Source organism: Lissotriton vulgaris, chromosome 5, assembly GCF_964263255.1.
Source record: "Lissotriton vulgaris chromosome 5, aLisVul1.2, whole genome shotgun sequence".
Lineage (NCBI taxonomy): Eukaryota > Metazoa > Chordata > Amphibia > Caudata > Salamandridae > Lissotriton > Lissotriton vulgaris.
The window spans coordinates 1546402549-1546426432 of record NC_141693.1 but is presented as its reverse complement, the minus strand read 5'-3'; the positions used below and the strand labels follow the sequence as shown (position 1 = coordinate 1546426432).

The window sequence follows — 23884 nt, the reverse complement described above, 5'->3', positions numbered from 1 at the left end:
TAATTTGTAAAGCATTGGTCTATTAAGTTGCAGAGTGTGGTTGAACTTGGTTAGGAGACTTGGTGCCTGTTTCTGTGTCCTCCTGAAGACAAGGACTGCTTGATACCACTGTCAAAGCCCAGTTTATTGAGAAAAGCATCCAGGAAAGAAGAAGTGTTGAGTCGAAAGTGGTTCTCCTCCAATTTCTCTCCACTTGCTCGAAATGCAGAGCCTCCATTATAGCACAGAACAGAGTGTTAAAGTCGGGGATGGAAGAGGATGAAAATGGGAAGTTTACTTATGGAGAGAACTGAGAAATGTCCTGTGTGCAGACACCAGTGTTTGACAATTAAATACATTTAAATAATGCCTCTAGATTGCAAGTGTTTATCTGTGCCTCAGTGGCCTAATGGATAAGGCACTGGCCTCCTAAGCCAGGGATTGTGCGTTCGAGTCCCATCTGAGGTAAAAACCAATATCCAGTATTACTTTTCTTGAAAAATTTATATATTTATTATATGCTTCCGCTCAGAAGCTTATGAGGTATTAGGAACTTTGAAATGGTACCATTTTACTTCTGTACTCTCCGGACTCATGTTGGTGTTCTGAAACTACAAAGTAGATTTTTAAACACCTATCTTTGTCAGATGCAACTTTGACCCGGCAGAAGATATTCCTTTGGAAAAAATGATTTGAATTGGATTAGTGTAACTGTTGTTTCTAGAGGTGGTGACAGGCTTTCAGCTACTTGAAAAGGGCAAGGCAGGATTCATGAAACGTATACAACCTTTGAGCGTGTGTAAATTGGCATATCCAGAAAGGAGCAGTTTGTACTACTGTCAAAACAGTTTCTCTCCACTTCTGGAAATATCCAGAGCTATGTAAAGCATACAACTGAGCTTTAATCTCATGAAGAAAGAGGTTTAAATGCAAAAAAGAAAACAAAAGCTTATCGTACTGGTGACATTCTCATTATATAGATTCCAAAAGAGTGCTTTAATTGAAAGGAGCTGAAAAAACACAATGGCATGTAAACCTAAATAACTATCAATATCATATTTCCCATCCTTGCATACCACCTACATTATAAAAATAAGCACAGCAGGACATATGACCGCTTGGCCTAATGGATAAGGTGTCTGACTTCGGATCAGAAGATTGAGGGTTCGAGTCCCTTCGTGGTCGGTTTTTGCCAATGGACACACAACTCAGCTTTCCGTTCAGAATGGAAGCAGGCTCTTCCAATACTCTTATAGCCATCATGTTCTCATTCCTAATTATTCATGAAGTGGAGTACATACTGCACAGTCATTTAGATTGCATCTGCAGCCTAAAATCTTGTCAATGTTAGTGGCATTAAGAAGTTCTTCTATGTACAGGCACTGAATATGTAATAGGGTTGCAGAATTTTGACTTGACAGAATGGGTTTTTAGCTTAAGGGTGTGTAGATGAAATGCAAGGTGTGTAAGTATGTGTTCATGGAGTGCTTCAAGTGTAAAAATCTGTATGATTTGTGCAGTTAAAGTGCTAATTTTGCCTACGAGAAAGAAAAGTACTACAGAAGAATTATAAAGGATTGGCTGCATTTGCTGATGACACAGTTGGCTAATTTGTGAAGCATTAGTCTATTAAGTTGCAGAGTGTGGTTGAACTTGGTTAGGAGACTTGGTGCCTGTTTCTGTGTCCTGCTGAAGACAAGGACGGCTTGATACCACTGTCAAAGCCCAGTTTATTGAGAAAAGGATCCAGGAAAGAAGAAGTGTTGAGTCGAAAGTGGTTCTCCTCCAATTTCTCTCCACTTGCTCGAAATGCAGAGCCTCCATTATAGCACAGAACAGAGTGTTAAAGTCGGGGATGGAAGAGGATGAAAATGGGAAGTTTACTTATGGAGAGAACTGAGAAATGTCCTGTGTGCAGATACCAGTGTTTGACGACTGAATACATTTAAATAATGCCTCTACACTGCAAGTGTTCATCTGTGCCTCAGTGGCCTAATGGATAAGGCACTGGCCTCCTAAGCCAGGGATTGTGGGTTTGAGTCCCATCTGAGGGGAAAACCAATATCCACTATTACTTTTCTAGAAAAATTTATATATTTATTACATGCTTCCGCTCAGAAGCTTATGAGGTATTAGGAACTTTGAAATGGTACCATTTTACTTCTGTACTCTCCGGACTCATGTTGGTGTTCTGAAACTACAAAGTAGATTTTTAAACACCTATCTTTGTCAGATGCAACTTTGACCCAGCAGAAGATATTCCTTTGGAAAAAATGATTTGAATTGGATTGGTGTAACTGTTGTTTCTAGAGGTGGTGACAGGCTTTCAGCTACTTGAATAGGGCAAGTCAGGATTCATGAAACACATACAACCTTTGAGCGTGTGTAAATTGGCATATCCAGAAAGGAGCAGTTTTTACTACTGTCAAAACAGTTTCTCTCCACCTCTAGAAATATCCAGAGCTATGTAAAGCATACAACTGAGCTTTATTCTCATGAAGAAAGAGGTTTAAATGCAAAAAAGAAAACAAAAGCTTATCGTACTGGTGACATTTTCATTATATAGATTCCAAAAGAGTGCTTTAATTGAAAGGAGCTGAAAACACACAATGGGATGTAAACCTAAATAACTCTAAATATCATATTTCCCATTCTTGCATACCACCTACATTATAAAAATAAGCACAGCAGGACATATGACCACGTGGCCTAATGGATAAGGCGTCTGACTTCGGATCAGAAGATTGAGGGTTCGAGTCCCTTCGTGGTCGGTTTTTGCCAATGGTCACATAACTCAGCTTTCCATTCAGAATGGAAGCAGGCTCTTCCAATACTCATATAGCCAACATGTTCTCATTCCTAATTATTCATGAAGTGGAGTTCATACTGCACAGTCATTTAGATTGCATCTTCAGCCTAAAATCTTGTTCATGTTAGTGGCATTAAGAAGTGCTTCTATGTACACGCACAGAATATGTAATAGGGTTGCAGAATTTTGACTTGACAGAATGGGTTTTTAGCTTAAGGGTGTGTAGATGAAATGCAAGGTGTGTAAGTATGTGTTCATGGAGTGCTTCAAGTGTAACATCTGTATGATTTGTGCAGTTAAAGTGCTAATTTTGCCTACGAGAAAGAGAAGTACTAGAGAAGAATTATAAAGGATTGGCACATTGGCTGCCTTTGCTGATGACACAGTTGGCTAATTTGTGAAGCATTGGTCTATTAAGTTGCAGAGTGTGGTTGAACTTGGTTAGGAGAATTGGTGCCTGTTTCTGTGTCCTGCTGAAGACAAGGACGGCTTGATACCACTGTCAAAGCCCAGTTTATTGAGAAACGCATCCAGGAAAGAAGAAGTGTTGAGTCGAGAGTGGTTCTCCTCCAATTTCTCTCCACTTGCTCGAAATGCAGAGAGTCCATTATAGCACAGAACAGAGTGTTAAAGTCGGGGATGGAAGAGGATGAAAATGGGAAGTTTACTTATGGAGAGAACTGAGAAATGTCCTGTGTGCAGACACCAGTGTTTGCTGATTGAATACATTTAAATAATGCCTCTAGACTGCAAGTGTTTATCTGTGCCTCAGTGGCCTAATGGATAAGGCACTGGCCTCCTAAGCCAGGGATTGTGGGTTCGAGTCCCATCTGAGGTGAAAACCAATATCCGCTCTTGCTTTTCCAGAAAAATTTATATATTTATTACATGCTTCCGCTCAGAAGCTTATGTGGTATTAGGAACTTTGAAATGGTACCATTTTACTTCTGTACTCTTCAGAGTCATGTTGGTGTTCTGAAACTACAAAGTAGATTTTTAAACACCTATCTTTGTCAGATGCAACTTTGACCCGGCAGAAGATATTCCTTTGGAAAAAAAGATTTGAATTGGATTGGTGTAACTGTTGTTTCTAGAGGTGGTGACAGGCTTTCAGCTACTTGAATAGGGGAAGTCAGGATTCATGAAACGTATACAACCTTTGAGCGTGTGTAAATTGGCATATCCAGAAAGGAGCAGTTTTTACTACTGTCAAAACAGTTTCTCTCCACCTCTAGAAATATCCAGAGCTATGTAAAGCATACAACTGAGCTTTATTCTCATGAAGAAAGAGGTTTAAATGCAAAAAAGAAAACAAAAGCTTATCGTACTGGTGACATTTTCATTATATAGATTCCAAAAGAGTGCTTTAATTGAAAGGAGCTGAAAACACACAATGGGATGTAAACCTAAATAACTATCAATATCATATTTCCCATTCTTGCATACCACCTACATTATAAAAATAAGCACAGCTGTACATATGACCGCGTGGCCTAATGGATAAGGCGTCTGACTTTGGATCAGAAGATTGAGGGTTCGAGTCCCTTCGTGGTCGGTTTTTGCCAATGGTCACACAACTCAGCTTTCCGTTCAGAATGGAAGCAGGCTCTTCCAATACTCATATAGCCATCATGTTCTCATTCTTAATTATTCATGAAGTGGAGTACATACTGCACAGTCATTTAGATTGCATCTTCAGCCTAAAATCTTGTTCATGTTAGTGGAATTAAGAAGTGCTTCTATGTACACGCACGGAATATGTAATAGGGTTGCAGAATTTTGACTTGACAGAATGGGTTTTTGGCTTAAGGGTGTGTAGATGAAATGCAAGGTGTATAAGTATGTGTTCATGGAGTGCTTCAAGTGTAAAATCTGTATGATTTGTGCAGTTAAAGTGCTAATTTTGCCTACGAGAAAGAGAAGTACTACAGAAGAATTATAAAGGATTGGCACATTGGCTGCCTTTGCTGATGACACAGTTGGCTAATTTGTAAAGCATTGGTATATTAAGTTGCAGAGTGTGGTTGAACTTGGTTAGGAGACTTGGTGCCTGTTTCTGTGTCCTGCTGAAGACAAGGACGGCTTGATACCACTGTCAAAGCCCAGTTTATTGAGAAAAGCATCCAGGAAAGAAGAAGTGTTGAGTCGAAAGTGGTTCTCCTCCGATTTCTCTCCACTTGCTCGAAATGCAGAGCCTCCATTATAGCACAGAACAGAGTGTTAAAGTCGGGGATGGAAGAGGATGAAAATGGGAAGTTTACTTATGGAGAGAACTGAGAAATGTCCTGTGTGCAGACACCAGTGTTTGACGATTGAATACATTTAAATAATGCCTCTAGACTGCAACTGTTTATCTGTGCCTCAGTGGCCTAATGGGTAAGGCACTTGCCTCCTAAGCCAGGGATTGTGGGTTCGAGTCCCATCTGAGGTGAAAACCAATATCTGCTCTTACTTTTCAAGAAAAATTTATATATTTATAACATGCTTCCGCTCAGAAGCTTATGAGGTATTAGGAACTTTGAAATGGTACCATTTTACTTCTGTACTCTTCAGGGTCATGTTGGTGTTCTGAAACTACAAAGTAGATTTTTAAACACCTATCTTTGTCAGATGCAACTTTGACCCGGCAGAAGATATTCCTTTGGAAAAAATGATTTGAATTGGATTGGTGTAACTGTTGTTTCTAGAGGTGGTGACAGGCTTTCAGCTACTTGAATAGGGCAAGGCAGGATTCATGAAACGTATACAACCTTTGAGCGTGTGTAAATTGGCATATCCAGAAAGGAGCAGTTTGTACTACTGTCAAAACAGTTTCTCTCCACTTCTGGAAATATCCAGAGCTATGTAAAGCATACAACTGAGCTTTAATCTCATGAAGAAAGAGGTTTAAATGCAAAAAAGAAAACAAAAGCTTATCGTACTGGTGACATTCTCATTATATAGATTCCAAAAGAGTGCTTTAATTGAAAGGAGCTGAAAAAACACAATGGGATGTAAACCTAAATAACTATCAATATCATATTTCCCATCCTTGCATACCACCTACATTATACAAATAAGCTCAGCAGGACATATGACCGCGTGGCCTAATGGATAAGGCATCTGACTTCGGATCAGAAGATTGAGGGTTCGAGTCCCTTCGTGGTCGGTTTTTGCCAATGGTCACACAACTCAGATTTCCGTTCAGAATGGAAGCAGGCTCTTCCAATACTCTTATAGCCATCATGTTCTCATTCCTAATTATTCATGAAGTGGAGTACATACTGCACAGTCATTTAGATTGCATCTTCAGCCTAAAATCTTGTTCATGTTAGTGGCATTAAGAAGTGCTTCTATGTACACGCACAGAATATGTAATAGGGTTGCAGAATTTTGACTTGACAGAATGGGTTTTTAGCTTAAGGGTGTGTAGATGAAATGCAAGGTGTGTAAGTATGTGTTCATGGAGTGCTTCAAGTGTAAAATCTGTATGATTTGTGCAGTTAAAGTGCTAATTTTGCCTACAAGAAAGAAAAGTACTACAGAAGAATTATAAAGGATTGGCACATTGGCTGCCTTTGCTGATGACACAGTTGGCTAATTTGTGAAGCATTGGTCTATTAAGTTGCAGAGTGTGGTTGAACTTGGTTAGGAGACTTGGTGCCTGTTTCTGTGTCCTGCTGAAGACAAGGACGGCTTGATACCACTGTCAAAGCCCAGTTTATTGAGAAAAGCATCCAGGAAAGAAGAAGTGTTGAGTCGAGAGTGGTTCTCCTCCAATTTCTCTCCACTTGCTCGAAATGCAGAGAGTCCATTATAGCACAGAACAGAGTGTTAAAGTCGGGATGGAAGAGGATGAAAATGGGAAGTTTACTTATGGAGAGAACTGAGAAATGTCCTGTGTGCAGACACCAGTGTTTGACGATTGAATACATTTAAATAATGCCTCTAGACTGCAAGTGTTTATCTGTGCCTCAGTGGCCTAATGGATAAAGCACTGGCCTCCTAAGCCTTGAACAATACCTATCCCTGAAAACGCAAGCAAAAAAAACAGCTGGCACATGTGTGGGGTTACTGCGTTCCACCAGAAAGATCCTCCCACTACTTCCGGGTCCCTCACAGAAATTGCTAATACAAGGTCTAGTCTTATCAAGACTGGACTATTGCAATGCCCTCTTTTTGGCGGCCCCAGAATCTACGATTAACATCCTTCAAAGAACACAGAATGCTGAGGCTAGGATCCTCACGGGGACCTCCCGTAGAGCTTCAGCCAAACCTGCCCTCAAGGCACTACATTGGCTGCCGATCCGCGAAAGGGTCAAGTTTAAGGCCCTGTGTACCACTCACAAAGCTATGCAAAACCAAGGGCCTTCAATGCTGAAAGCAATGATCTTCCCATATACACCCAACAGGCCCCTACGCTCAGCCCAACATCATTTGGCCACGGTCCATAGAATCAAAAAAGCCCGAACGGGAGGACGTCGCTTCTCGGTCACAGCGGCTACCATCTGGAATGCTTTGCCATCTTATCTCCGTTCTGAAACTAATCACATGAAATTCAGGAAGCTTCTTAAAACGCATCTTTTTCCTTTATAACTTTCCTCCCTACCACCGGCCTTCTCCCCCAGAGTCTCTGCAATCTTCAGCGCTGGGACGCTCACGGGCAGCCATGCGCTATAGAAAACCCAAATTTCATTTCATTTCATTTCTAAGCCAGGGATTGTGGGTTCGAGTCCCATTTGAGGTGAAAACCAATATCCACTCTTACTTTTCCAGAAAAATTGATATATTTATTACATGCTTCCGCTCAGAAGCTTATGTGGTATTAGGAACTTTGAAATGGTACCATTTTACTTCTGTACTCTTCAGAGTCATGTTGGTGTTCTGAAACTACAAAGTAGATTTTTAAACACCTATCTTTGTCAGATGCAACTTTGACCCGGCAGAAGATATTCCTTTGGAAAAAATGATTTGAATTGGATTGGTGTAACTGTTGTTTCTAGAGGTGGTGACTGGCTTTCAGCTACTTGAATAGGGTAAGTCAGGATTTATGAAACACATACAACCTTTGAGTGTGTGTAAATTGGCATATCCAGAAAGGAGCAGTTTGTACTATTGTCAAAACAGTTTCTCTCCACTTCTGGAAATATCCAGAGCTATGTAAAGCATACAACTGAGCTTTAATCTCATGAAGAAAGAGATTTAAATGCAAAAAAGAAAACAAAAGCTTATCGTACTGGTGACATTTTCATTATATAGATTCCAAAAGAGTGCTTTAATTGAAAGGAGCTGAAAACACACAATGGGATGTAAACCTAAAGAACTATAAATATCATATTTCCCATCCTTGCATACCACCTACATTGTAAAAATAAGCACAGCAGGACATATGACTGGTGGCCTAATGGATAAGGCGTCTGACTTCGGATCAGAAGATTGAGGGTTCGAGTCCCTTCGTGGTCGGTTTTTGCCAATGGTCACACAACTCAGCTTTCTATTCAGAATGGAAGCAGGCTCTTCCAATACTCTTATAGCCATCATGTTCTCATTCCTAATTATTCATGAAGTGGAGTACATACTGCACAGTCATTTAGATTGCATCTTCAGCCTAAAATCTTGTTCATGTTAGTGGCATTAAGAAGTGCTTCTATGTACACGCACTGAATATGTAATAGGGTTGCAGAATTTTGACTTGACAGAATGGGTTTTTAGCTTAAGGGTGTGTAGATGAAATGCAAGGTGTGTAAGTATGTGTTCATGGAGTGCTTCAAGTGTAAAATCTGTATGATTTGTGCAGTTAAAGTGCTAATTTTGCCTACGAGAAAGAAAAGTACTACAGAAGAATTATAAAGGATTGGCACATTGGCTGCCTTTGCTGATGACACAGTTGGCTAATTTGTAAAGCATTGGTATAATAAGTTGCAGAGTGTGGTTGAACTTGGTTAGGAGACTTGGTGCCTGTTTCTGTGTCCTGCTGAAGACAAGGACGGCTTGATACCACTGTCAAAGCCCAGTTTATTGAGAAAAGCATCCAGGAAAGAAGAAGTGTTGAGTCGAAAGTGGTTCTCCTCCAATTTCTCTCCACTTGCTCGAAATGCAGAGCCTCCATTATAGCACAGAACAGAGTGTTAAAGTCGGGGATGGAAGAGGATGAACATGGGAAGTTTACTTATGGAGAGAACTGAGAAATGTCCTGTGTGCAGACACCACTGTTTTTCGATTGAATACATTTAAATAATGCCTCTAGACTGCAAGTGTTTATCTGTTCCTCAGTGGCCTAATGGATAAGGCACTGGCCTCCTAAGCCAGGGATTGTGGGTTCGAGTCCCATCTGAGGTGAAAACCAGTATCCACTCTTAATTTTCCAGAAAAATTTATATATTTATTACATGCTTCCGCTCAGAAGCTTATGAGGTATTAGGAACTTTGAAATGGTACCATTTTACTTCTGTACTCTTCAGGGTCATGTTGGTGTTCTGAAACTACAAAGTAGATTTTTAAACACCTATCTTTGTCAGATGCAACTTTGACCCGGCAGAATATATTCCTTTGGAAAAAATGATTTGAATTGGATTGGTGTAACTGTTGTTTCTAGAGGTGGTGACAGGCTTTCAGCTACTTGAATAGGGCAAGGCAGGATTCATGAAACGTATACAACCTTTGAGCGTGTGTAAATTGGCATATCTAGAATGGAGCAGTTTGCACTACTGTCAAAACAGTTTCTCTCCACTTCTGGAAATATCCAGAGCTATGTAAAGCATACAACTGAGCTTTAATCTCATGAAGAAAGAGGTTTAAATGCAAAAAAGAAAACAAAAGCTTATCGTACTGGTGACATTCTCATTATATAGAGTCCAAAAGAGTGCTTTAATTGAAAGGAGCTGAAAAAACACAATGGGATGTAAACCTAAATAACTATCAATATCATATTTCCCATCCTTGCATACCACCTACATTATAAAAATAAGCACAGCAGGACATATGACCGCGTGGCCTAATGGATAAGGCGTCTGCCTTCGGATCAGAAGCTTGAGGGTTCGAGTCCCTTCGTGGTCCATTTTTGCCAATGGTCACACAACTCAGATTTCCGTTCAGAATGGAAGCAGGCTCTTCCAATACTCTTATAGCCATCATATTCTCATTCCTAATTATTCATGAAGTGGAGTACATACTGCACAGTCATTTAGATTGCATCTTCAGCCTAAAATCTTGTTCATGTTAGTGGCATTAAGAAGTGCTTCTATGTACACGCACGGAATATGTAATAGGGTTGCAGAATTTTGACTTGACAGAATGGGTTTTTAGCTTAAGGGTGTGTAGATGAAATGCAAGGTGTGTAAGTATGTGTTCAATGAGTGCCTCAAGTGTAAAATCTGTATGATTTGTGCAGTTAAAGTGCTAATTTTGCCTACGAGAAAGAGAAGTACTACAGAAGAATTATAAAGGATTGGCACATTGGCTGCCTTTGCTGATGACACAGTTGGCTAATTTGTGAAGCATTGGTCTATTAAGTTGCAGAGTGTGGTTGAACTTGGTTAGGAGACTTGGTGCCTGTTTCTGTGTCCTGCTGAAGACAAGGACGGCTTGATACCACTGTCAAAGCCCAGTTTATTGAGAAAAGCATCCAGGAAAGAAGAAGTGTTGAGTCGAGAGTGGTTCTCCTCCAATTTCTCTCCACTTTCTCGAAATGCAGAGAGTCCATTATAGCACAGAACAGAGTGTTAAAGTCGGGGATGGAAGAGGATGAAAATGGGAAGTTTAATTATGGAGAGAACTGAGAAATGTCCTGTGTGCAGACACCAGTGTTTGACGATTGAATACATTTAAATAATGCCTCTAGACAGCAACTGTTTATCTGTGCCTCAGTGGCCTAATGGATAAGGCACTGGCCTCCAAAGCCAGGGATTGTGGGTTTGAGTCCCATCTGAGGTGAAAACCAATATCCGCTCTTACTTTTCCAGAAAAATTGATATATTTATTACATGCTTCCGCTCAGAAGCTTATATGGTATTAGGAACTTTGAAATGGTACCATTTTACTTCTGTAATCTTCAGGGTCATGTTGGTGTTCTGAAACTACAAAGTAGATTTTTAAACACCTATCTTTGTCAGATGCAACTTTGACCCGGCAGAGGATATTCCTTTGGAAAAAATGATTTGAATTAGATTGGTGTAACTGTTGTTTCTAGAGGTGGTGACAGGCTTTCAGCTACTTGAATAGGGCAAGGCAGGATTCATGAAACATATACAACCTTTGAGCGTGTGTAAATTGGCATATCCAGAAAGGAGCAGTTTGTACTACTGTCAAAACAGTTTCTCTCCACTTCTGGAAATATCCAGAGCTATGTAAAGCATACAACTGAGCTTTATTCTCATGAAGAAAGAGGTTTAAATGCAAAAAAGAAAACAAAAGCTTATCGTACTGGTGACATTTTCATTATATAGATTCCAAAAGAGTGCTTTAATTGAAAGGAGCTGAAAACACACAATGGGATGTAAACCTAAATAACTATCAATATCATATTTCCCATCCTTGCATACCACCTACATTATAAAAATAAGCACAGCAGGATATATGACCGCATGGCCTAATGGATAAGGCGTCTGACTTCGGATCAGAAGATTGAGGGTTCGAGTCCCTTCGTGGTCGGTTTTTGCCAATGGTCACACAACTCAGATTTCCATTCAGAATGGAAGCAGGCTCTTCCAATACTCTTATAGCCATCATGTTCTCATTCCTAATTATTCATGAAGTGGAGTACATACTGCACAGTCATTTAGATTGCATCTTCAGCCTAAAATCTTGTCCATGTTAATGGCATTAAGATGTGCTTCTATGTACACGCACTGAATATGTAATAGGGTTGCAGAATTTTGACTTGACAGAATGGGTTTTTAGCTTAAGGGTGTGTAGATGAAATGCAAGGTGTGTAAGTATGTGTTCATGGAGTGCTTCAAGTGTAAAAATCTGTATGATTTGTGCAGTTAAAGTGCTAATTTTGCCTTCGAGAAAGAAAAGTACTACAGAAGAATTATAAAGGATTGGCACATTGGCTGCCTTTGCTGATGACACAGTTGGCTAATTTGTAAAGCATTGGTCTATTAAGTTGCAGAGTGTGGTTGAACTTGGTTAGGAGACTTGGTGCCTGTTTCTGTGTCCTGCTGAAGACAAGGACGGCTTGATACCACTGTCAAAGCCCAGTTTATTGAGAAAAGCATCCAGGAAAGAAGAAGTGTTGAGTCGAAAGTGGTTCTCCTCCAATTTCTCTCCACTTGCTCGAAATGCAGAGCCTCCATTATAGCACAGAACTTAGTGTTAAAGTCGGGGATGGAAGAGGATGAAAATGGGAAGTTTACTTATGGAGAGAACTGAGAAATGTCCTGTGTGCAGACACCAGTGTTTGACGATTGAATACATTTAAATAATGCCTCTAGACTGCAAGTGTTTATCTGTGCCTCATTGGCCTAATGGATAAGGCACTGGCCTCCAAAGCCAGGGATTGTGGGTTTGAGTCCCATCTGAGGTGAAAACCAATATCGGCTCTTACTTTTCCAGAAAAATTGATATATTTATTACATGCTTCCGCTCAGAAGCTTATGAGGTATTAGGAACTTTGAAATGGTACCATTTTACTTCTGTACTCTCCGGACTCATGTTGGTGTTCTCAAACTACAAAGTAGATTTTTAAACACCTATCTTTGTCAGATGCAACTTTGACCCAGCAGAAGATATTCCTTTGGAAAAAATGATTTGAATTGGATTGGTGTAACTGTTGTTTCTAGAGGTGGTGACCGGCTTTCAGCTACTTGAATAGGGCAAGTCAGGATTCATGAAACACATACAACCTTTGAGCGTGTGTAAATTGGCATATCCAGAAAGGAGCAGTTTGTACTACTGTCAAAACAGTTTCTCCCCACTTCTGGAAATATCCAGAGCTATGTAAAGCATACAACTGAGCTTTAATCTCATGAAGAAAGAGGTTTAAATGCAAAAAAGAAAACAAAAGCTTATCGTACTGGTGACATTTTCATTATATAGATTCCAAAAGAGTGCTTTAATTGAAAGGAGCTGAAAACACACAATGGGATGTAAACCTAAATAACTATCAATATCATATTTCCCATCCTTGCATACCACCTACATTATAAAAATAAGCACAGCAGGACATATGACTGCGTGGCCTAATGGATAAGGCGTCTGACTTCGGATCAGAAGATTGAGGGTTCGAGTCCCTTCGTGGTTGGTTTTTGGCAATGGTCACACAACTCAGCTTTCCATTCAGAATGGAAGCAGGCTCTTCCAATACTCTTATAGCCATCATGTTCTCATTCCTAATTATTCATGAAGTGGAGTACATACTGCACAGTCATTTAGATTGCATCTTCAGCCTAAAATCTTGTTCATGTTAGTGGCATTAAGAAGTGCTTCTATGTACACGCACTGAATATGTAATAGGGTTGCAGAATTTTGACTTGACAGAATGGGTTTTTAGCTTAAGGGTGTGTAGATGAAATTCAAGGTGTGTAAGTATGTGTTTATGTAGTGCTTCAAGTGTAAAATCTGTATGATTTGTGCAGTTAAAGTGCTAATTTTGCCTACGAGAAAGTAAAGTACTACAGAAGAATTATAAAGGATTGTCATCAACTGCTCCCTCAACTCCACCACCTTCCCGGAAAGCTGGAAACACGCCGAACTCAGCGCCCTTCTGAAAAAACCCACAGCGGACCCCACCGAACTCAAAAACTACCGCCCCATCTCGCTCCTACCATTCCCGGCCAAAGTCATCGAGAAAGCCGTCAACAACCAGCTCGCTGCCTTCCTCGAAAGCAACAAATCCCTCGACTCTTCACAGTCCGGCTTCCGAGCCACACCACTGGAGTCAAGCTAGCCGGGCTGATGAGAGGTGTTACCTCGAAGCCGGTCCGGTCCTCGGATGCTTGATTCCGTTCTGGGAAGGACATGGCTTTTGTAGTTCGGACTGGACTGTTCCCATGGGGCACAGGGTCAGAGCTGATTTGCATATCGCCATTGTCTAACCCGGGGTGGTGTGGAGTGCAAAAAAACGATGGATTTGGGCCCAGATCTTTGGACTGGGTTGAGTGTGTGACATTGATCCACATTCGGTCCATCACCTGTTGTTTTTGCAAATTCCGAGCCAAACACAGCACGGAGACCGCTCTCATCGCAGCTACAGACGACATTCGAACTCTACTAGACAACGGAGACACAGTCGCCCTCATCCTCCGCGACCTCTCCGCAGCCTTCGACACAGTCTGCCATGGCACTCTCCTACAGCGCCTCAATAACACCGGGATCCAAGGAAAAGCTCTGGAATGGATCACCTCATTCCTCACCGGAAGAACCCAGAGAGTCCGCCTCCCACCATTCAACTCCAAGGCCACTGAAGTCATCTGCGGCGTACCCCAAGGTTCCTCACTCAGCCCCACCCTCTTCAACGTATACATGAGCCCCCTCGCGACCATCGCTCGCCAACACAACCTCAACATCATCTCCTACGCAGACGACACCCAACTGATCCTATCACTCACCAAAGACCCCAACACCGCCAAAACCAACTTACATGAAGGCATGAAAGAAGTAGCAGAGTGGATGAAGCACAGCTGTCTGAAACTGAACTCAGACAAAACAGAAGTCCTTATCTTAGGCACCTTCCCCGCCGCTTGGGACGACTCTTGGTGGCCAGAGGCCCTTGGAAAAGCACCCATCCCGACGGACCACGCACGAAACCTGGGCATCATCCTGGACTCCTCTCTCTCGATGAACAGACAAGTCAACGCAGTCTCATCTTCATGTTTCAACATCCTCCGCATGCTCAAAAAAACATTTCGCTGGATCCCCACCAAAACTAGAAAGACAGTCACCCATGCACTGGTTACAAGTCGCCTGGACTACGGAAACACCCTATACGCCGGTATCACCGCAAAACTCCAGAAAAAACTCCAACGCATCCAGAATGCATCAGCCAGACTCATACTAGACATCCCACGCAAAGACCATATCTCTAGCCACCTGAAAAACCTCCACTGGCTCCCCATCAATAAGAGGATTACTTTCCGACTCCTAACCCACGCTCACAAAGCACTCTACGAACTTGGACCCGAATGCCTAACACACGAATTTCCTTCTACACCCCCCCTCGCCAGCTACGATCTTCCAACCAATCCCTTGCTACCACTCCTCGCATCAATAAAACCACCATGGGAGGTAGATCCTTCTCCTACCTCGCAGCTAAAACCTGGAACTCACTCCCCATCCACCTACGTCTCACACAGAACCACCTGGTATTCAGAAAGCAACTTAAAACCTGGTTATTCGACAAGTAACTCCCTTCCCCTCCCCAAGCGCCTTGAGACCCTCTGGGTATGTAGCGCGCTATACAAATTTCTACTTGACTTGACTTGACTTGACAGGCTTTCAGCTACATGAATAGGGCAAGTCAGGATTCATGAAACACATACAACCTTTGAGCGTGTGTAAATTGGCATATCCAGAAAGGAGCAGTTTGTACTACTGTCAAAACAGTTTCTCTCCACTTCTGGAAATATCCAGAGCTATGTAAAGCATACAACTGAGCTTTAATCTCATGAAGAAAGAGGTTTAAATGCAAAAAAGAAAACAAAAGCTTATCGTACTGGTGACATTTTCATTATATAGATTCAAAAAGAGTGCTTTAATTGAAAGGAGCTGAAAACACACAATGGAATGTAAACCTAAATAACTATCAATATCATATTTCCCATCCTTGCATACCACCTACATTATAAAAATAAGCACAGCAGGACATATGACCGCGTGGCCTAATGGATAAGGCGTCTGACTTCGGATCAGAAGATTGAGGGTTCGAGTCCCTTCCTGGTCGGTTTTTGCCAATGATCACACAACTCAGATTTCCATTCAGAATGGAAGCAGGCTCTTCCAATACTCTTATAGCCATCATGTTCTCATTCCTAATTATTCATGAAGTGGAGTACATACTGCACAGTCATTTAGATTGCATCTTCAGCCTAAAATCTTGTTCATGTTAGTGGCATTAGGAAGTGCTTCTATGTACACGCACTGAATATGTAATAGGGTTGCAGAATTTTGACTTGAAAGAATAGGTTTTTAGCTTAAGGGTGTGTAGATGAAATGCAAGGTGTGTGAGTATGTGTTCATGGAGTGCTTCAAGTGTAAAATCTGTATGATTTGTGCAGTTAAAGTGCTAATTTTGCCTACGAGAAAGAGAAGTACTACAGAAGAATTATAAAGGATTGGCACATTGGCTGCCTTTGCTGATGACACAGTTGGCTAATTTGTAAAGCATTGGTCTATTAAGTTGCGGAGTTTAGTTGAACTTGGTTAGGAGACTTGGTGCCTGTTTCTGTGTCCTGCTGAAGACAAGGACGGCTTGATACTACTGTCAAAGCCCAGTTTATTGAGAAAAGCATCCAGGAAAGAAGAAGTGTTGAGTCGAAAGTGGTTCTCCTCCAATTTCTCTCCACTTGCTCGAAATGCAGAGCCTCCATTATAGCACATAACAGAGTGTTAAAGTCGGGGATGGAAGAGGATGAAAATGGGAAGTTTACTTATGGAGAGGACTGAGAAGTGTCCTGTGTGCAGACACCAGTGTTTGACGATTGAATACATTTAAATAATGCCTCTAGACTGCAAGTGTTTATCTGTGCCTCAGTGGCCTAATGGATAAGGCACTGGCCTCCTATGCCAGGGATTGTGGGTTAGAGTCCCATCTGAGGTGAAAACCAATGTCCACTCTTACTTTTCCAGAAAAATTGATATATTTATTACATGCTTCCGCTCAGAAGCTTATGTGGTATTAGGAACTTTGAAATGGTACCATTTTACTTCTGTACTCTTCAGAGTCATGTTGGTGTTCTGAAACTACAAAGTAGATTTTAAACACCTATCTTTGTCAGATGCAACTTTGACCCGGCAGAAGATATTCCTTTGGAAAAAATGATTTGAATTGGATTGGTGTAACTGTTGTTTCTAGAGGTGGTGACAGGCTTTCAGCTACTTGAATAGGGCAAGTCAGGATTCATGAAACGTATACAACCTTTGAGCGTGTGTAAATTGGCATATCCAGAAAGGAGCAGTTTTTACTACTGTCAAATTAGTTTCTCCCCACTTCTAGAAATATCCAGAGCTATGTAAAGCATACAACTGAGCTTTATTCTCATGAAGAAAGAGGTTTAAATGCAAAAAAGAAAACAAAAGCTTATCGTACTGGTGACATTCTCATTATACAGATTCCAAAAGAGTGCTTTAATTGAAAGGAGCTGAAAAAACACAATGGGATGTAAACCTAAATAACTATAAATATCATATTTCCCATCCTTGCATACAACCTACATTATAAAAATAAGCACAGCAAGACATATGACCGCGTGGCCTAATGGATAAGGCGTCTGACTTCGGATCAGAAGATTGAGGGTTCGAGTCCCTTCGTGGTCGGTTTTTGCCAATGGTCACACAACTCAGCTTTCCATTCAGAATGGAAGCAGGCTCTACCAATACTCTTATAGCCATCATGTTCTCATTCCTAATTATTCATGAAGTGGAGTACATACTGCACAGTCATTTAGATTGCATCTTCAGCCTAAAATCTTGTCCATGTTAGTGGCATTAAGAAGTGCTTCTATGTACATGCACTGAATATGTAATAGGGTTGCAGAATTTTGACTTGACAGAATGGGTTTTTAGCTTAAGGGTGTGTAGATGAAATGCAAGGTGTGTAAGTATGTGTTCATGGAGTGCTTCAAGTGTAAAATCTGTATGATTTGTGCAGTTAAAGTGCTAATTTTGCCTACGAGAAAGAAAAGTACTACAGAAGAATTATAAAGGATTGGCACAGTGGCTACCTTTGCTGATGACACAGTTGGCTAATTTGCAAAGCATTGGTATATTAAGTTGCAGAGTGTGGTTGAACTTGGTTAGGAGACTTGGTGCCTGTTTCTGTGTCCTGCTGAAGACAAGGACGGCTTGATACCACCGTCAAATCCCAGTTTATTGAGAAAAGCATCCAGGAAAGAAGAAGTGTTGAGTCGAAAGTGGTTCTCCTCCAATTTCTCTCCACTTGCTCGAAATGCAGAGCCTCCATTATAGCACAGAACAGAGTGTTAAAGTCGGGCATGGACGAGGATGAAAATGGGAAGTTTACTTATGGAGAGAACTGAGAAATGTCCTGTGTGCAGACACCAGTGTTTGACGATTGAATACATTTAAATTATGCCTCTAGACTGCAAGTGTTGATCTGTGCCTCAGTGGCCTAATGGATAAGGCACTGGCCTCCTAAGCCAGGGATTGTGGGTTCGAGTCCCATCTGAGGTGAAAACCAATATCCACTCTTACTTTTCCAGAAAAATTGATATATTTATTACATGCTTCCGCTCAGAAGCTTATGTGGTATTAGGAACTTTGAAATGGTACCATTTTACTTCTGTACTCTTCAGAGTCATGTTGGTGTTCTGAAACTACAAAGTAGATTTTTAAACACCTATCTTTGTCAGATGCAACTTTGACCCGGCAGAAGATATTCCTTTGGAAAAAATGATTTGAATTGGATTGGTGTAACTGTTGTTTCTAGAGGTGGTGACAGGCTTTCAGCTACTTGAATAGGGCAAGTCAGGATTCATGAAACGTATACAACCTTTGAGCGTGTGTAAATTGGCATATCCAGAAAGGAGCAGTTTTTACTACTGTCAAAACAGTTTCATTCCACTTCTAGTAATATCCAGAGCTATGTAAAGCATACAACTGAGCTTTATTCTCATGTAGAAAGAGGTTTAAATGCAAAAAAGAAAACAAAAGCTTATCGTACTGGTGACATTCTCATTATATAGATTCCAAAAGAGTGCTTTAATTGAAAGGAGCTGAAAAAACACAATGGGATGTAAACCTAAATTACTATCAATATCATATTTCCCATCCTTGCATACCACCTACATTATAAAAATAAGCACAGCAAGACATATGACCGCGTGGCCTAATGGATAAGGCGTCTGTCTTCGGATCAGAAGATTGAGGGTTTGAGTCCCTTCGTGGTCGGTTTTTGCCAATGGTCACACAACTCAGCTTTCCTTTCAGAATGGAAGCAGGCTCTACCAATACTCTTATAGCCATCATGTTCTCATTCCTAATTATTCATGAAGTGGGGTACATACTGCACAGTCATTTAGATTGCATCTTCAGCCTAAAATCTTGTCCATGTTAGTGGCATTAAGAAGTGCTTCTATGTACATGCACTGAATATGTAATAGGGTTACAGAATTTTGACTTGACAGAATGGGTTTTTAGCTTAAGGGTGTGTAGATGAAATGCAAGGTGTGTAAGTATGTGTTCATGGAGTGCTTCAAGTGTAAAATCTGTATGATTTGTGCAGTTAAAGTGCTAATTTTGCCTACGAGAAAGAAAAGTACTACAGAAGAATTATAAAGGATTGGCACATTGGCTGCCTTTGCTGATGACACAGTTGGCTAATTTGCAAAGCATTGGTATATTAAGTTGCAGAGTGTGGTTGAACTTGGTTAGGAGCCTGTTCCTGTGTCCTGCTGAAGACAAGGACGGCTTGATACCACTGTCAAAGCCCAGTTTATTGAGAAAAGCATCCAGGAAAGAAGAAGTGTTGAGTCGAAAGTGGTTCTCCTCCAATTTCTCTCCACTTGCTCGAAATGCAGAGCCTCCATTATAGCACAGAACAGAGTGTTAAAGTCGGGGATGGAAGAGGATGAAAATGGGAAGTTTACTTATGGAGAGAACTGAGAAATGTCCTGTGTGCAGACACCAGTGTTTGACGGTTGAATACATTTAAATAATGCATCTAGACTGCAAGTGTTAATCTGTGCCTCAGTGGCCTAATGGATAAGGCATTGACCTCCTAAGCCAGGGATTGTGGGTTCGAGTCCCATCTGAGATGAAAACCAATATCCACTATCACTTTTCTAGAAAAAATTATATATTTATTACATGCTTCCGCTCAGAAGATTAAGAGGTATTAGGAACTTTGAAATGGTACCATTTTACTTCTGTACTTTCCGGACTCATGTTGGTGTTCTGAAACTACAAAGTAGATTTTTAAACACCTATCTTTGTCAGATGCAACTTTGACCCAGCAGAAGATATTCCTTTGGAAAAAATGATTTGAATTGGATTGGTGTAACTGTTGTTTCTAGAGGTGGTGAGAGGCTTTCAGCTACATGAATAGGGCAAGTCAGGATTCATGAAACACATAAAACCTTTGAGCGTGTGTAAATTGGCATATCCAGAAAGAAGCAGTTTGTACTACTGTCAAAACAGTTTCTCTCCACTTCTGGAAATATCCAGAGCTATGTAAAGCATACAACTGAGCTTTAATCTCATGAACAAAGAGGTTTTAATGCAAAAAAGAAAACAAAAGCTTATCGTACTGGTGACATTCTCATTATATAGATTCCAAAAGAGTGCTTTAGTTGAAAGGAGCTGAAAAAACACAATGGGATGTAAACCTAAATAACTATCAATATCATATTTCCCATCCTTGCATACCACCTACATTATAAAAATAAGCACAGCAGGACATATGACCGCGTGGCCTAATGGATAAGGTGTCTGACTTCGGATCAGAAGATTGAGGGTTCGAGTCCCTTCGTGGTCGGATTTTGCCAATGGACACACAACTCAGCTTTCCGTTCAGAATGGAAGCAGGCTCTTCCAATACTCATATAGCCATCATGTTCTCATTCCTAATTATTCATGAATTGGAGTACATACTGCACAGTCATTTAGATTGCATCTTCAGCCTAAAATCTTGTCCATGTTAGTGGCATTAAGAAGTGCTTCTATTTACACGCACTGAATATGTAATAGGGTTGCAGAATTTTGACTTGACAGAATGGGTTTTTAGCTTAAGGGTGTGTAGATGAAATGCAAGGTGTGTAAGTCTGTGTTCATGGAGTGCTTCAAGTGTAAAAACCTGTACGATTTGTGCAGTTAAAGTGCTAATTTTGCCTACGAGAAAGAAAAGTACTACAGAAGAATTATAAAGGATTGGCACATTGGCTGCCTTTCCTGATGACACAGTTGGCTAATTTGTAAAGCATTGGTCTATTAAGTTGCAGAGTGTGGTTGAACTTGGTTAGGAGACTTGGTGCCTGTTTCTGTGTCCTGCTGAAGACAAGGATGGCTTGATACCACTGTCAAAGCCCAGTTTATTGAGAAAAGCATCCAGGAAAGAAGAAGTGTTGAATCGAAAGTGGTTCTCCTCCAATTTCTCTCCACTTGCTCGAAATGCAGAGCCTCCATTATAGCACAGAACAGAGTTTTAAAGTCGGGCATGGAAGAGGATGAAAATGGGAAGTTTACTTATGGAGAGAACTGAGAAATGTCCTTTGTGCAGACACCAGTGTTTGACAATTGAATACATTTAAATAATGCCTCTAGACGGCAAGTGTTTATCTGTGCCTGAGTGGCCTAATGGATAAGGCACTGGCCTCCTAAGCCAGGGATTGTGGGTTTGAGTCCCATCTGAGGTGAAAACCAATATCCACTCTTTATTTCCAGAAAAATTTATATATTTATTACATGCTTCCGCTCAGAAGCTTATGAGGTATTAGGAACTTTGAAATGGTACCATTTTACTTCTGTACTCTTCAGAGTCATGTTGGTGTTCTGAAACTACAAAGTAGATTTTTAAACACCTATCTTTGTCCAATGCAACTTTGACCCGGCAGAAGATATTCCTTTGGAAAAAATGATTTGAATTGGATTGGTGTAACTGTTGTTTCTAGAGGTGGTGACAGGCTTTCAGCTACTTGAATAGGGCAAGTCAGGATTCATGAAACGTATACAACCTTTGAGCGTGTGTAAATTGGCATTTCCAGAAAGGAGCAGTTTGTACTACTGTCAAAACAGTTTCTCTCCACTTCTGGAAATATCTAGAGCTATGTAAAGCATACAACTGAGCTTTAATCTCATGAAGAAAGAGGTTTAAATGCAAAAAAGAAAACAAAAGCTTATCGTACTGGTGACATTTTCATTATATAGATTCCAAAAGAGTGCTTTAATTGAAAGGAGCTGAAAACACACAATGGTATGTAAACCCAAATAACTATAAATATCATATTTCCCATCCTTGCATACCACCTACATTATAAAAATAAGCACAGCAGGACATATGACCGCGTTGCTTAATGGGTAAAGCGACTGACTTCGGATCAGAAGATTAAGGGTTCGAGTCCCTTCGTGGTTGGTTTTTGCCAATGGTCACACAACTCAGCTTTCCATTCAGAATGGAAGCAGGCTCTTCCAATACTCTTATAGCCATCATGTTCTCATTCCTAATTATTCATGAAGTGGAGTACATACTGCACAGTCATTTAGATTGCATCTTCAGCCTAAAATCTTGTTCATGTTAGTGGCATTAAGAAGTGCTTCTATGTACACGCACTGAATATGTAATAGGGTTGCAGAATTTTGACTTGACAGAATGGGTTTTTAGCTTAAGGGTGTGTAGATGAAATGCAAGGTGTGTAAGTATGTGTTCATGGAGTGCTTCAAGTGTAAAATCTGTATGATTTGTGCAGTTAAAGTGCTAATTTTGCCTACGAGAAAGAAAAGTACCACAGAAGAATTATAAAGGATTGGCACATTGGCTGCCTTTGCTGATGACACAGTTGGCTAATTTGTAAAGCATTGGTATATTAAGTTGCAGAGTGTGGTTGAACTTGGTTAGGAGACTTGGTGCCTGTTTCTGTGTCCTGCTGAAGACAAGGACGGCTTGATACCACTGTCAAAGCCCAGTTTATTGAGAAAAGCATCCAGGAAAGAAGAAGTGTTGAGTCGAAAGTGGTTCTCCTCCAATTTCTCTCCACTTACTCGAAATGCAGAGCCTCCATTATAGCACAGAACAGAGTGTTAAAGTCGGGGATGGAAGAGGATGAAAATGGGAAGTTTACTTATGGAGAGAACTGAGAAAAGTCCTGTGTGCAGACACCAGTGTTTGACGATTGAATACATTTAAATAATGCCTCTAGAGTGCAAATGTTCATCTGTGCCTCAGTGGCCTAATGGATAAGGCATTGGCCTCCTTAGCCAGGGATTGTGGGTTTGAGTCCCATCTGAGGTGAAAACCCATATCCACTCTTACTTTTCCAGAAAAACGTATATATTTATTACATACTTCCGCTCAGAAGCTTATGAGGTATTAGGAACTTTGAAATGGTACCATTTTACTTCTGTACTCTTCGGACTCATGTTGGTGTTCTGAAACTAAAAAAGTAGATTTTTAAACACCTATCTTTGTCAGATGCAACTTTGACCAGGCAGAAGATATTCCTTTGGAAACAATGATTTGAATTGGATTGGTGTAACTGTTGTTTCTAGAGGTGGTGACAGGCTTTCAGCTACTTGAATAGGGCAAGTCAGGATTCATGAAAGGTATACAACCTTTGAGCGTGTGTAAATTGGCATATCCAGAAAGGAGCAGTTTTTACTACTGTCAAACAGTTTCTCTCCACTTCTAGAAATATCCAGAGCTATGTAAAGCATACAACTGAGCTTTATTCTCATGAAGAAAGAGGTTTAAATGCAAAAAAGAAAACAAAAGCTTATCGTACTGGTGACATTCTCATTATATAGATTCCAAAGGAGTGCTTTAATTGAAAGGAGCTGAAAAAACACAATGGGATGTAAACCTAAATAACTATCAATATCATATTTCCCATCCTTGCATACCACCTACATAATAAAATTAAGCACAGCAAGACATATGACCGCGTGGCCTAATGGATAAGGCGTCTGACTTCGGATCAGAAGATTGAGGGTTCGAGTCCCTTCGTGGTCGGATTTTGCCAATGGTCACACAACTCAGCTTTCCATTTAGAATGGAAGCAGGCTCTACCAATACTTTTATAGCCATCATGTTCTCATTCCTAATTATTCATGAAGTGGAGTACATACTGCACAGTCATTTAGATTGCATCTTCAGCCTAAAATCTTGTCCATGTTAGTGGCATTAAGAAGTGCTTCTATGTACATGCACTGAATATGTAATAGGGTTGCAGAATTTTGACTTGACAGAATGGGTTTTTAGCTTAAGGGTGTGTAGATGAAATGCAAGGTGTG

At 40.6% G+C, this 23884-nt stretch overlaps 17 non-coding genes across 17 annotated transcripts; all 17 read left to right on the top strand.

The window, feature by feature from the left end:
• The first annotated feature begins 374 nt into the window (after positions 1-374).
• TRNAR-CCU (transfer RNA arginine (anticodon CCU)) lies at positions 375-447 on the top strand. The gene has a single exon. It is a non-coding gene; the product is annotated as a tRNA-Arg (tRNA).
• Positions 448-2677: 2230 nt separating this feature from the next.
• On the top strand, positions 2678-2750 carry TRNAR-UCG (transfer RNA arginine (anticodon UCG)). The gene has a single exon. It is a non-coding gene; the product is annotated as a tRNA-Arg (tRNA).
• An 803-nt stretch (positions 2751-3553) lies between these two features.
• Positions 3554-3626, top strand: TRNAR-CCU (transfer RNA arginine (anticodon CCU)). Its single transcript has one exon. It is a non-coding gene; the product is annotated as a tRNA-Arg (tRNA).
• Positions 3627-4270: 644 nt separating this feature from the next.
• On the top strand, positions 4271-4343 carry TRNAQ-UUG (transfer RNA glutamine (anticodon UUG)). Its single transcript has one exon. It is a non-coding gene; the product is annotated as a tRNA-Gln (tRNA).
• An 803-nt stretch (positions 4344-5146) lies between these two features.
• On the top strand, positions 5147-5219 carry TRNAR-CCU (transfer RNA arginine (anticodon CCU)). Its single transcript has one exon. It is a non-coding gene; the product is annotated as a tRNA-Arg (tRNA).
• Positions 5220-5863: 644 nt separating this feature from the next.
• Positions 5864-5936, top strand: TRNAR-UCG (transfer RNA arginine (anticodon UCG)). Its single transcript has one exon. It is a non-coding gene; the product is annotated as a tRNA-Arg (tRNA).
• Positions 5937-9033: 3097 nt separating this feature from the next.
• TRNAR-CCU (transfer RNA arginine (anticodon CCU)) lies at positions 9034-9108 on the top strand. The gene has a single exon. It is a non-coding gene; the product is annotated as a tRNA-Arg (tRNA).
• A 1518-nt stretch (positions 9109-10626) lies between these two features.
• Positions 10627-10699, top strand: TRNAW-CCA (transfer RNA tryptophan (anticodon CCA)). Its single transcript has one exon. It is a non-coding gene; the product is annotated as a tRNA-Trp (tRNA).
• Positions 10700-11343: 644 nt separating this feature from the next.
• Positions 11344-11416, top strand: TRNAR-UCG (transfer RNA arginine (anticodon UCG)). Its single transcript has one exon. It is a non-coding gene; the product is annotated as a tRNA-Arg (tRNA).
• Positions 11417-12937: 1521 nt separating this feature from the next.
• TRNAR-UCG (transfer RNA arginine (anticodon UCG)) lies at positions 12938-13010 on the top strand. Its single transcript has one exon. It is a non-coding gene; the product is annotated as a tRNA-Arg (tRNA).
• Positions 13011-15574: 2564 nt separating this feature from the next.
• TRNAR-UCG (transfer RNA arginine (anticodon UCG)) lies at positions 15575-15647 on the top strand. Its single transcript has one exon. It is a non-coding gene; the product is annotated as a tRNA-Arg (tRNA).
• An 803-nt stretch (positions 15648-16450) lies between these two features.
• Positions 16451-16523, top strand: TRNAR-CCU (transfer RNA arginine (anticodon CCU)). The gene has a single exon. It is a non-coding gene; the product is annotated as a tRNA-Arg (tRNA).
• Positions 16524-17166: 643 nt separating this feature from the next.
• On the top strand, positions 17167-17239 carry TRNAR-UCG (transfer RNA arginine (anticodon UCG)). Its single transcript has one exon. It is a non-coding gene; the product is annotated as a tRNA-Arg (tRNA).
• Positions 17240-18042: 803 nt separating this feature from the next.
• Positions 18043-18115, top strand: TRNAR-CCU (transfer RNA arginine (anticodon CCU)). Its single transcript has one exon. It is a non-coding gene; the product is annotated as a tRNA-Arg (tRNA).
• A 644-nt stretch (positions 18116-18759) lies between these two features.
• TRNAR-UCG (transfer RNA arginine (anticodon UCG)) lies at positions 18760-18832 on the top strand. Its single transcript has one exon. It is a non-coding gene; the product is annotated as a tRNA-Arg (tRNA).
• Positions 18833-20344: 1512 nt separating this feature from the next.
• TRNAR-UCG (transfer RNA arginine (anticodon UCG)) lies at positions 20345-20417 on the top strand. Its single transcript has one exon. It is a non-coding gene; the product is annotated as a tRNA-Arg (tRNA).
• Positions 20418-23530: 3113 nt separating this feature from the next.
• TRNAR-UCG (transfer RNA arginine (anticodon UCG)) lies at positions 23531-23603 on the top strand. Its single transcript has one exon. It is a non-coding gene; the product is annotated as a tRNA-Arg (tRNA).
• Positions 23604-23884: the final 281 nt, after the last annotated feature.